The following is a 13,890-nucleotide window of genomic DNA, read 5'->3' on the forward strand; positions in this document are numbered from 1 at the left end:
CCCCGTCCTGATACCCAATCCCCTAGGGCAGTCAGCAGGACGACGCCCCCCCCCCCACACACCAGACCTGCCCCCGGGGAGATCCGCCCAATCAGTTAATGGAATAGCATCAGCATATCCCCCCCCCACCCCCAGACCAAGCCCACCCACCCCCACATAATGCATGGCGAGTAAAATAGGACCTGTTAGTGGAGTGTCCGAGGTACCCCGGGAGACCAGGAAGACCCAGGCAAAAAAGGAGGCAAAGTTAAAAACACATAGTCCAACATGAGATGAGGGGGCCAGGTCACGGGGCGGCAGGTGGGAAAGTCACTGAGCATCGGGCCATAGCAGCATCCCCGAGGCCAAGAACCGGGGTCTCCCGACACCCGCCGAGGGGGGGGGGGGGGCAAGGACCCAGCCAGTCCCCAGGGGAAAAGTGCCATCCACAGGCAGGGGGCCGGGGCAATGCAGCAGTCACAATTTTTGGCCCAGTGAGAACAGGGAAGGTCAGCCGACCGAGGCATCACACCCCCCCCAGCTCCCGCCAAACCGCCTCACGATTGGGCCAGTAAGTCCACGGAGACGGGGGGGGTAGCACTGCAGGCCAAAGGCACCCGTGGGCCGACTAAGATCAGGGGCATAGCAAGCAGTTCGAAAGTCAAAAAGTACCATACTCATCTGTAGGTCGGGTTCAGAAGGCAGTGGACGGGATCCTCAATCTTCACGTCCCTCTGGCGCTGGAGCAGGTTGGGTGCGCCGCCCTTGCCTCGGCGTACGGGGAGGAAGGCCCCCACCATCACCGGATCGAAATTGCGATCTACGACTCGGGGCAGGCAAGTGCTGTAGCCAATTAGGAACCTCCATGGACTCCGTCTCCAGGAAGGTGAAGAGGTCCGGCAAATCATCTGGATGGTGGATCGTGAAAGAAGCAGGGCCCTTGGGGACCGTGAGGGAAATGGGGAACCCCCACCGGTACGTGCATCCAAGTCGGCGAATACGCTCCAGAAGGGGTCTCATCAATGCTCGCCTCTGAAGTGTCACTCTGGATAGATCAGGGAGGATCTTCACTCTCGCGCCGTCAAAGTCCACTTCACCGGCTTCCCAGGCTTGTCGAAAGAATAAGCTCCTTATGGGAGTAGCGGTGCAGCCGGCAGATCACATCGCGCGGCCTCGCAACGTCCGAGGAGCGGGGGCCCAAGGCCCTATGCACCCGATCAAACTCCAGCGAGACAGGTGGGACATTTGGCGCCAGCCGCTGGCAGATGGCTTGTACCGTAGGAGAGAGGGATTCCTGGCCCCTGGCCTCTGGCAGTCCCCGCAGCTGCAAATTGTTCTGGCGGCTGCAGGCCTCCATCTCCTCCAGGCGCAGTTGAATCTCCCCCACATGTAGCGAATGTGCAGTGTGGGCTTCTAGTCTGGAGACCCGGGCTTCCAGCGTGATGGCCGACTGTTCACCTACAGACACTCTGTCCTGCAGTCCATGCACCTCAGCGCGGACCGCCTGGATGTCCCTGGCGTGGGCCTCCTCCAAGCGCATGGCCAGGGCCTCAAAGTCCTTCTTCGTGGGGAGAGCCTGGATCAGTGCACGGAGCTCCCCTGCGTCCCCAGGCATAGCGGTCATAGAGGCAGAAGGAGCTGAGGAGATCGAGGAGGATGGTGACTGTGAGCCCACATCGAATAGGATCGGGGCCGTCGTGGAGACCGGAGCGGTGGCCGCCATCTGCATAGAGGGATCCCCACGAGGCTGTGAGCGGTTGGTGCGGGCAGAGGAGGCGCGGGTCCCGGGGAAGTACCGGTGCAGCTCAGCACCCGGAGAAGCGCAGAGAGGTTTCCTGGGTGCTCTCCTGCGCCCGGTGCTCATTCCGAGGTTGGTAAAGGCAGTATATCAGCGATGGACAGGGTGAGGTGTCCGGAGCTCTCAGAGAATGAGTCTTCACGCCGCCATATTCAGGACACGCCCCCCGTATCGAGCACTTTCACCCCCTTCCTGCCCAGGCCAATTTTCAGCTTTCAGCGTTGTCACATTTTGAATCACAATTGCACGGTCATGCAAAACTGCACCCAAATTATTTTTTTTGAGATAGAGCTTTCTTTTGGTGGTATTTAACCACTTAAGGACCGGGCCCATTTCTGACACTTCTTGTTTACATGCTAAAATCTGTTTTTGTGTTTAGAAAACTACTTAGAACCCCCAAACATGATATATATATATTTTTTTTTAGCAGAGACCCTAGAGAATAAAATGGAGATCTTTGCAATACTTTTTATCACACCATATTTGCGCAGCGGTCTTCCAAACGCAATTTATTTGGAAAAAATTCACTTTTTTAATTAAAAAATAAGAAAACAGTAAAGTTAGCCCAATTTTTTTCTATAATGTGAAAGATAATGTTACGCCGAGTAAATAGATACCCAACAGGTATAGATACCAAACAGGTCATGCTTCAAAATTGTGCACGCTTGTGGAATGGCGACAAACATTGGTACTAAAATCCCCATAGGCGACACTTTAAAAATTTCTACAAGTTACCAGCTTAGAGTTAGTCTATGGCTCAAATCGTTGCTCTCACTCGAACGATCGCGGCGATCCCTCACATGTGTGGTTTGAACACCATTTACATATGTGGGCGGGACTCGCGTATGTGTTCGCTTCTGCACGCGAGCTTACGGGGACAGGGCGCTTTATTTTATTTTTTTCCCTCTATTACTTTTTATTTTTACAGTTTTGAAAAAAAAAAATGTTTTGATCATTTTTATTCCTATTACAAGGAATGTAAACATCCCTTGTAATAGAAATAAGCATGACAGGTCCTCTTTATTGTGAGATCTGGGGTCAAAAAGACCTTAGAACTCACATCTACACTAACAAAAAAAAAAAAAAATTGGCTCTTTAAACCGGTTGCTAGGAGATGACGTTTGACGTTGCTCCGGTCCTCCAAGACCATAGATTCGAGTGGGGGCCATCTTGCCCTCACTCGACTTCCTGTCTGTGAGGAGCGTGGACCAGATAGTTTTCCCTGCTGCCGGTGGGGAAAACGACCAGGACACGGCGGGAGGGGGTGGGGACCTCCTCCGCCGCACCGTAAGGGTGATCCCGCGGTGAATCCGCCGCTAGGACCACCCTTATCTGAAAGAGGACCGCCCGCCGTTTCAAAAAATACCGGGGTTATTGCAGCTATCTGTCTTTAGCATCAAAGTACCGACGTAAATCAGGGGGCGGTCGGTAAGTGGTTAACCACTTGCCAACTGGGCCAGAGACAAATGACAGCAGTGGAAAACAGGGATTATGGCTACAGCAATATGCATAACCACAGTATTTATTTATTTATTTTTTTAGCTGGCGATTCTCTTATTATAGTGAGTGGTCCAAGCAACAACCATCATGACGTCACTTCTGGTTGTAAACTAGGCTTTTTTTTTTTTTTTTTTTTTTAAACTAATGCTTTACATTGTAGAGGAGAGACATGGGGTCTTGTTGATCCCAGTTCTCTCCATAAAGAGGACCTGCCACTGCTCATTTCTATCACAGATTTTTACATATATGAGAGAAGTGTCTGAACTGGCCCAGTAGGCAAGTGGTGATCACCACTGAGCTTTTTATTTTTTGCTAAACAAATAAAAAAAATAAAAAAAAAATGTTTCGGTTAAACAATTTTGCATATAAGCATTTTTTTTCCATCATTAATGTGTGCTGATGAGGCTGCACTTAAAGCGGAGTTCCAGCCATTTACTCACCTGTCCAACGGTCCAGCGATGCGGCCGCCGGAAGCCTTGATCCTCTCCCTCGGCATCACTGCTGTGGGCACCCGGCTGTTACAGTTTGCGGCTTCACAGCCGGGTACCCACTGCGCATGCGCGAGTCGCGATGCGCGCCGTGATTGGCCGGCAATCTTCTGGGACCTCTGACGTGTCCCAGAAGATTGCAGGGAGGGAGGGGGAGAGGAGAACTTCCGCTCAGGGCGCCGCGGCGCTCCGAGCGGAAGTGGGAGCGGGTACCTGTCAAAACTAGGTACCCGCTCCCCCCCCCAAAAAATGACATGCCAAATGTGGCATGTCGGGGGGTCAGGACTCCCTAAAGCGGAAGTTCCACTTTTGGGTGGAACTCCGCTTTAATCAGGGAACTGGTGATCAGTGCCCTGATTATTAGTGTAAACAATGTACTGTGCCCTGTCAGACTTGCCGGTTATCAGCTCTCTTTTCCGCACACAGAGACAGCATGTGAGGAAAGTAATACCGTTAACTGCAAGTCTGTTTACATATGACCAGCTGTGATTGGCCCTTTACCGCAATATGTGATCAGCTGTATCCAAAGGACACAGTGGTTACAGAACGAACCCAATGGATGCAGGAGGCGCACACGTGGTAGGATGTCGATCTGCGTCCGCCCAGAACTGGAGATCCGCGCTGCAGCCGTCTTTCTGCTTTTATCGCAGGTGGGAAGGGTTAACCAATTTTACCACATAGGTGCTAATGATCAACTTCATATGTAGGACAGTCATTATACGAAACAGAAACAGCTGTGTAGGAGGCTTCAAGCTGGGTGAGGAACAGCCAAACTCTGCTACTAAGGTGAGATTGTGAGAGACTGTTTCATGTCACAGGGCATACACTATGGCAAGACTGAGCACATCAACAAGACACACGGTAGTCTTTATCCTGTATCCGCAAGGTGTATCCCAGGAAATGACTGCAAATCTGACTGGTGTCAGACTGACGAAAACAGGCAACACGGAGGACCACAGACACAGTGGTTGGCTAAGGAAATGTAATTCAGCAGATGAAAGGAAAGATACCTCATGTTTACTTCCCTTTGACATCAGAAGATGTACAGCAGTGCCATCACCACAGAACTGCCAGAAACTAGTGGGGTCCAGGTAAAACCATCCACTATATGAAAAAGCCTAGCCAGAAGTGGACTTCATGGAAGAATTTCGGCCAAAAAGCCATACCTTTTTGGAGTCAAAATTTGAAATATTTGGCAGTAAGAGTAGGCAGTTTGTTCACCGAGGGGCTGGAGAGCGGTACAATAATAAGTGTCTGCAGGCAACAGTGAAGCATAGTGGAGGTTCCTTGCAAGTTTGGGGCTGCATTTCTGCAAATGGAGCTGGAGATTTGGTTAGGATTTGCATAGGGATGCACCGAAATTTCGGCCACCGAAATTATCGGCCGAAAATGAGCCTATCCCATTTCGGCCGATAATGGGTTAACAGTGCCGAAATTAATATGGCCGCCGTGAGGAAGGAGGAGGGCGCAGCGCAGGGCAGGTTTTAAAAGTCCCGCCTCTGGCTGGCCGCCCGCCTCTCAATGACGTCCCTACTACTAGATGTGTGCATGAATGAAGGGACATACCAGGCGGGAGGGCGGGGCGAGCGGCCGCTAATAGATAGAACTATGTGATCCTTCTGTCATGGTCTTACCTTCTTGCTGTTCTCCTTCGTTTGACATGTGCTGGCGGCCATCTTGGTTTCTGGGTTTCTTGTAGCCTCCCACCCTGCGGCTCCTCCTTCCCACAGGGAGGAGCTGGATGCCTAGCTCATATATATAGGAGGCCTGTGGCTTCAGTTCCCTGCTTGGTCCTCCTGTGTACACATGCTTCTAAGACTGCTGCTACTTCTGGTTCCTGTTCCTGGCTTCGTCTGACTACCCTGCTGGTTCCTGATCCTGGCTTCGTCTGACTACCCTGCTGGTTCCTGATCCTGGCTTCGTCTGACTACCCTGCTGGTTCCTGACCCCTGGCTTCGCAAAGACTCTGCATCGGTTTCGCCATCCGTTTGGACTTTTGCTTTATAGCTTGTTTTTCAATAAAGATTTCTTATTTTCACTTATCTGTTGTTGTACGTCTGGTTCATGGTTCCGTGACATTAGGACCAAGCCATGAATTCTGACGGTACAGGGCCATCCTCACTACCCACGCTGGTTGCCAGACTTGATCAGCAGGATCACCTGTTGGGTCAGTTCGCCGTGGCGTTGCAAACCCTGCTTGAACGCACGGTTCATTTCGCTCCCGTTGCCGATGGGTCGGTTGTCGCTCCTGGGCCCGCTCCTACTGCCGCTCCGGTTGTTGCGCCAGAGTCTACCCCGACACCTGTTGTTGTGCCTGCGGTGTTTCGGGGTATGTCCGGTTCTGCCCCCCTTCCACAGCGCTTTGGGGGAGAGCCAACTCAGTGCCGAGGTTTCCTTAACCAGGTGGGCATTTATTTCGAGTTGCTGCCACATGCCTTTCCTACTGAGAGATCAAAGGTGGGCTTCTTAATCTCGCTGCTCTCGGACAAGGCCTTGGCCTGGGCCAGCCCTTTATGGGAGAACAACAATCCGGTGGTTACCGAGTTTTCCGGTTTTGTTGCTTCTCTTCGGAAGGTATTCGATGTGCCGGCTCGTGCTGCCTCTGCTGCGAAGCTCCTTATGTCCATCAGACAGGGTTCACGATCCGTAGCTGAATACGCCATTGAGTTTCGTACCCTGGCAGCAGAGGTGGGCTGGAATAATGAGGCTCTGGTCGCTGCTTTCTCTCATGGTCTCTCGGATGCCTTGAAGGATGAGGTTGCAGCTAAGGACCTACCAGTGGAGCTCGAGTCTCTTATTTCTTTCCTGATTTTGATTGACACCAGACTCAGGGAGAGACCTTCCTTTAAGGAGAGTCTGCGGAGGCCTCCTAACAGATTGGCGCCTACCTTTGTTGTCCCACCCGTGCCTCCCTCTCCTCCCACGCCTCCTGGGGATGACTTGTCTGGGGGTGAACCCATGCAGCTGGGGTTTGCTCGCCTGTCCGAGGGGGAGAGGGTACTCCGGAGACGCGAGGGCCGATGCATGTACTGTGGTCTCGGTGGGCATTTTCGGTTGGCATGTCCGAACCGTCCGGGAAACGCTCGCACCTGAGATCCTGTCGGGGGCAGATCTTGGGTGGAGTCTCCTCGTCCCCGGTTTCCCGTGTTGACAAACCACTGATCACTGTTGTCCTCTCCTGGGTCGGGGGCTCGGTGACGACCCAGGCGTTGGTGGACTCAGGTGCTGGTGGTTTGTTCATTGATAGTGTGTTCGCTGCCGCCAATTCCATTCCTCTGCAGGCTCGAGGTTCTCCTCTGGCTCTTGAGGCGATAGACGGCAGACCCCTTCTGCCGCCACACGTGACTCATGAGACCCTTCCAGTGGGGTTAGCCATTGGTGCCGTCCACAGAGAGTCGGTCTGCTTCCAGGTTATTTCGTCTCCACACTACTCGGTGGTCTTGGGGTACCCCTGGCTCCAGAAGCATAATCCGATTTTCGATTGGAGATCGGCCGAGATCCTCTCGTGGTCACCGCAGTGTGGGGCTAGTTGCATCCATGGGCCTGTCAAGTTGCTGTGTACTTCCTCGGACTCTCTGTTGCCCCCTGAATACGAGGAGTACCGGGATGTATTCGATAAGGTGCGCGCGGTTGCCCTACCTCCGCACCGCCCATACGATTGTGCCATCGAGTTACAATCTGGTGCCGTTCCTCCTCGTGGCAAAGTCTATCCACTGTCGGTAGCGGAGAATGAGGCCATGGAGGAGTACGTGAGGGAGGCGCTTTCACGCGGACACATTCGCAAATCCTCGTCCCCGGCAGGGGCTGGATTTTTCTTTGTGAAAAAGAAGGGCGGTGAGTTGAGGCCTTGCATCGATTACAGGGGTCTCAATCGCATCACGATCAAGAACGCTTACCCGATACCCTTGATTTCCGAGCTGTTCGATCGCCTTAAAAGGGCCACGGTCTTTACCAAACTCGACCTGAGGGCGGCATATAACCTCGTAAGGATCAAGGCGGGCGATGAGTGGAAGACCGCGTTTAACACCAGGACCGGTCATTATGAATCCTTGGTTATGCCCTTTGGGCTGTGCAATGCGCCCGCAGTCTTTCAGGAATTCATCAACGATGTTTTCCGTGACCTGTTGCAGCAGTGTGTGGTGGTCTACCTGGATGACATCTTGGTATATTCTGAGTCCATGGAGACCCACATTCTGGATGTCAAACGAGTGTTGCAACGGTTACGAGAGTACAAGCTGTTCGGTAAGCTTGAGAAATGCGAATTTCACCGATCCCAGGTAACCTTCTTAGGTTACATAATTTCCGCTGAGGGGTTCTCCATGGATCCTGAGAAGGTTTCGGCTGTCTTACAGTGGCCCCAGCCCAGTGGTCTTCGCTCCCTGCAGCGCTTTTTGGGCTTCGCCAATTATTATCGGAAGTTCATCAGGGACTTTTCCATGCTAGCCAAGCCTCTCACGGATCTGACCAGGAAGGGCAGTAATTCCCAGGTCTGGCCGCCCGAGGCCATCCGAGCTTTTGAGGCTCTAAAGTCCGCCTTTGTGTCAGCTCCGATTCTGTCGCATCCCAACCCTGGGTTGCCCTTTGTCCTCGAGGTGGACGCGTCTGAGACGGGAGTAGGCGCCCTTCTGTCTCAGCGTAGAACACCAGAGGGTCCTCTGCTTCCTTGTGGGTTTTACTCCCGGAAACTGTCTTCCGCGGAGTGCAACTACCAGATTGGTGACAGGGAGTTATTGGCCATCGTGCAGGCTCTTAAAGAATGGAGGCACTTGCTCGAGGGTTCGGTGGTTCCGGTCCTCATCCTGACGGACCACAAGAATCTGACCTACCTCTCTGAGGCCAAGAGATTGACACCACGTCAGGCCAGATGGGCTCTGTTCTTGTCACGTTTTAATTACGTGGTCTCCTACCTACCCGGTTCCAAGAACATCAGGGCGGATGCCTTATCACGGCAGTACTCCGACCTGTCCAGGGAGGAGTCGATTCCGACTTCGGTCATACCTCCGAATCAGATCCTGGCTGCCATTCGCACCAGCCTGACCTCTCCCCTGGGTGAGCAGATTTTGGCGGCTCAATCTGGTGCTCCCTCTGGGAGACCCAACGGCAGATGTTTTGTGCCTGAGGAGTTGCGCACTCGGTTGTTGCGAACCTACCATAACTCCAAGACCGCGGGGCATCCTGGAAAGAATCAGCTGTCCTGGGCTGTTTCACGTCTGTTCTGGTGGCCTTCCCTACGTTCCGACATCGCCACATATGTAGCGGCATGCTCCGTTTGTGCCCAGAGTAAGGCCCCTCGGCACCTTCCGTTGGGCCTTCTGCAACCCTTAGCCACCGGGGAGCGCCCATGGTCACACCTGGGGATGGATTTCATTGTGGACCTCCCTGCATCCCGAGGCCATACGGTCATTCTCATGATTGTGGATCGGTTTTCCAAAATGTGCCACTGTGTTCCTCTCAAGAAGTTACCCTCTGCACAGGAGTTGGCCACGATTTTTGCCAGGGAGGTCTTCCGGTTGCACGGTTTGCCCAAGGAGATTGTGTCGGATCGGGGGAGTCAGTTTGTGTCCAGGTTCTGGCACGCCTTTTGCTCCCAGTTGGGGATTCATCTCTCCTTTTCCTCGGCCTACCACCCTCAGTCTAATGGGGCCGCAGAACGATCCAATCAGGCCTTGGAGCAATTCCTTCGTTGCTATGTCTCCGATCACCAAGACAATTGGGCTGACCTCCTGCCTTGGGCTGAGTTTGCCAGGAACACGGCGGTGAACTCTTCCTCTGGGACGTCTCCCTTCATGGCCAACTATGGGTTCCAACCTGCCGTGTTACCGGAGGTATTCTCTCCCCAGGATATTCCGGCTGTGGAGGATCACCTTTCCGTCCTACGTGCTTCTTGGGTACAGATCCAGAAGTCCCTTGAGGTCTCTGCGCAGCGCCAGAGACTCCAGGCTGATCGCAGACGAGCGCCTGCTCCTTCCTACCAGGCCGGAGACCGTGTATGGTTGTCCACCCGCAACCTCAACCTTCGAGTGCCCACTCCCAAGTTGGCGCCTCGCTTTGTTGGTCCTTTCCGAGTGCTTCGCAGGGTAAACCCGGTAGCCTATGCGCTTGCGCTTCCTCCTGGCATGCGGATCTCCAACGTGTTTCATGTCTCCCTGTTGAAGCCTCTGGTGTGTAATCGTTTCACTTCCTCGGTTCCTCGGCCTCGTCCAGTCCGAGTGGGCAATCGTGAGGAGTATGAGGTGAGCAATATCCTGGACTCACGCCTGGTCCGCGGTCGGGTGCAGTTTTTGGTTCATTGGCGTGGTTATGGTCCAGAGGAGCGTTCCTGGGTTCCCTCCGCAGATGTCCATGCTCCTGCCTTGCTCCGAGCCTTCCACGCACGCTTCCCTCAGAAACCGTTCTTTACTCCGCGGAGGAGGGGCCCTTGAGGGGGAGGTACTGTCATGGTCTTACCTTCTTGCTGTTCTCCTTCGTTTGACATGTGCTGGCGGCCATCTTGGTTTCTGGGTTTCTTGTAGCCTCCCACCCTGCGGCTCCTCCTTCCCACAGGGAGGAGCTGGATGCCTAGCTCATATATATAGGAGGTCTGTGGCTTCAGTTCCCTGCTTGGTCCTCCTGTGTACACATGCTTCTAAGACTGCTGCTACTTCTGGTTCCTGTTCCTGGCTTCGTCTGACTACCCTGCTGGTTCCTGATCCTGGCTTCGTCTGACTACCCTGCTGGTTCCTGATCCTGGCTTCGTCTGACTACCCTGCTGGTTCCTGACCCCTGGCTTCGCAAAGACTCTGCATCGGTTTCGCCATCCGTTTGGACTTTTGCTTTATAGCTTGTTTTTCAATAAAGATTTCTTATTTTCACTTATCTGTTGTTGTACGTCTGGTTCATGGTTCCGTGACACCTTCCCTGTCAGCTCAGCGGGACTGTGTGTGAAATTATGTGAATAAGAACTGACCCGACACCGGGCGGGGGGGCGGGGGGAGCGGCCACTAATAGCTGTAACTAGGTGAGCCCTTCACTTCCCTGTCAGCGGAGATACATGCCTGACAGGGAAGTGAAGGGCTCACATAGTTACAGCTATTAGTGGCCGCTCCCCCCGCCCGGTGTCAGGTCAGTTCTCATTCACAGAATTTCACACACAGTCCCGCTGAGCTGACAGGGAAGGATCACATAGTTCTATCTATTAGCGGCCGCTCGCCCCGCCCTCCCGCCCGGAGTGTCAGGGAATTGAAGAGAAGTGAAGGGCTCACATAGTGACAGCTATTAGCGGCCGCTCGCCCGCCCGGTGTGTAACTTCATTCATGTACAGATCGTAGTAGTAGTGACATCACCGGGAGGCGGGCAGTCGGCCAGAGGCGGGACTTTTGAATAATGGACACCGTGACCGGAGGAGCTGAGTGAGTAGGAGAGGGACGCTGAGGCTGATGCGGGGGGGGGGGGGGAGGGGGGGTGATAGCTGAGGCAGCTTACCATTGGTATTTGTATTAATTATGCAGCATGAGGGGGTTAATGTTAGGTCACTGCTGCATTAGTGAAAGACCAGTGGCAGTTAATTAACCCCTTTGTGCTGCATTAGTGCAACCAGTATCAGTGCAACCAGTGTTAATTAACACTGATACTGGTTGCACTAATGCAGCACAAAGGGGTTAATTAACTGCCACTGGTCGGTCACTAATAGAGGAGTGACCAGCAGTGACAATACATTAACCCCTCATGCTGCATAATACAAATACCATTGGTAATTAAATTAACCTATTGCCAACCCGTCACAGTACATATACTGTGACAGGGTGGCAGCGACAGGTGTACGTCGCTGTCTGTTTTTGGTGTATAACCCTCTTCTATCTATTTTAAAATTATTTGGTTTCGGTTTTCGGCCAATGGCATCCTGCATTTTCGGTTTCGCTCGGTCTCTCTCTATGAATGGACGAGAGAGATATCTCTTTTTTTTTCCTTGCAGAGAAAAAAAAAAAAATGTGTGCATAATAAAAAATATAATAAAAATAAAAAAAATAAAAATACCTAGATCATGGTTTGATCTAAGTGAGTGCCACGGTTAGTATTTTTTTTTTTTTTGGAAAGGATTAAAAAAGCAAAATGCCCCCTATTGCTTCTGGGCCATACTACGGGTACAAACAACAACTAACATACACATATGTGGTATTGCTACGATCGTAGGGAGCAGGAGGATACATTTTGGGTTGTTCTTTGGTGGAAGTTTATGGTAGTAGCAAGAAATATGCAACTTAATTTATTTTTTATTTTTTTTTATTTTAGGCCAGTTTCCCTTTGATAATAAAATAAATAAATAAAAATTGGGAGGCTTTCCTATTTACCACCAAATAAAAGTTCAATTTGTGCTGAAAAAAATAAGGTGCAATCCACCTGGATGCACAAAGTAGTTGTGATGATATGTGCGGTTTTACTAACACGTAAAAGTTGCAAAATTGTGCTTAGGCATTAATATTTGTTTTACCCTTAGGCGCAAAGGGATTAAATTGAAAAAGCAAAGTGATCAGTGATATTCATATAACTATGTATTACAAATGCCTTTCTCCACAGAATCAAATTACTAGAAACAAGATGGGATAAAGGAGACTTAGGCTCCATGTACACGGGACGTTGTTAAAAGTCCCTTTGAATGCTGGAATTTTTAGGACGTTTGAAACGTCCCTTCAGTCGCGTTTGTACCCGCGTTTAGCGGGCGTTCAGAGGCGTTTGCGGGCGTTTGCGTTTAGAAGCGTTCCTAGAGGTCAAAAAAATTATTCCCCTTTAAAATGGAAAAACGCGAACGCTAAACGTGGGTCATCGCGTTCGGACGCGTTCAGACGCGTTCAGACGCGTTTGAAACGCCGGGAAACACACGTTCGAACGCAAATAATTGCGTTCTAAAAACAGTCCCTGAACACAACTGCCTGCAAATGACTGTAAACGACCTGGTGTACATGGACAGATAAGATAAAATGTAGATGGGTTCAGGGGCTTCTGAAAAAAACGCCCAAATGCTCCTAAACGGCCATTTCCAGCGTCCCGTGTACATGGAGCCTTAGGCTCCATGTACACGGGACGTTGTTAAAAGTCCCTTTGAATGCTGGAATTTTTAGGACGTTTGAAACGTCCGTTCGGTCGCGTTTAGCGGGCGTTTGCGTTTAGAACCGTTCCTAGAGGTCAAAAAAATGATTCCCCTTTAAAATGGAAAAACGCCAACGCTTAACGCGGGTCATCGCGTTCGGACGCGTTCAGACGCGTTTGGTCGCGATTTTGCGTTTGAAACGCCGGGAAATGCAAATAATTGCGTTCTAAAAAAAGTCCCTGAATGCAACTGCCTGCAAATGACTGTAAATGACCCTGTGTACATGGACAGATAAGATAACATGTAGATGGGTTCAGGGGCTTCTGAAAAAAACGCCCAACTGCTCCTAAACAGCCATTTACAACATCCCGTGTACATGGAGCCTTACACTTTTTTAACTGGGATCTATAACACAGTTAAATAGTTAGTCTGGTTGAAAAAAGACAAGTCTATTGTCCAGTTCAACCAATAAAAGGGGGGGGGGGAAATCATACAATCCTATATACACAATCCTATATCCACATTTGATGCAAAGGAAGGCAAAAAAAAAACCAGAGCAAAGCATGATCCAATTTGCTCCAGGAGGGGAAAAAAATAATGTGTGATCCCCCGAGAGGCAATCGGATATTCCCTGGATTAAAATAAAAGTTCAAAGTGGCAATGACCTGAGAAATTCAAAGAAGCAAAAACGAAATTCAGGCTACAAATGATGATATTCAAAGAATGCAACTGAGAGTTAAACATTAACAAGGCTTCCCTTTCAGAGATCTCCCATCTAATTTACTTCATAAAAAAATAGGAATTGGACATCAGATAAGGCAACCCTTTCTAGTAAAACATTATATATTATTTAAAGGGTTAGTTCAACTTTACCAAAAAAAACTGCCTTTGCAGATTAGGGGTGTCTATAGTTAAAAACACACTGTGCAGCTTTGACTAAAGTTGTATAATGCCCTTACTATAGGTGTAGGCCACTTACGTACCTCATGAAGCCTCACTGGAAACTTCCAGGACTTTGCTGAGAGGCCCAGCTATTACTGCTCACCTTTACCATCACAGAA

The sequence above is a fragment of the Pelophylax lessonae genome, assembly GCF_965119305.1.
Source record: "Pelophylax lessonae genome assembly, chromosome: 3".
NCBI classification, from domain to species: domain Eukaryota; kingdom Metazoa; phylum Chordata; class Amphibia; order Anura; family Ranidae; genus Pelophylax; species Pelophylax lessonae.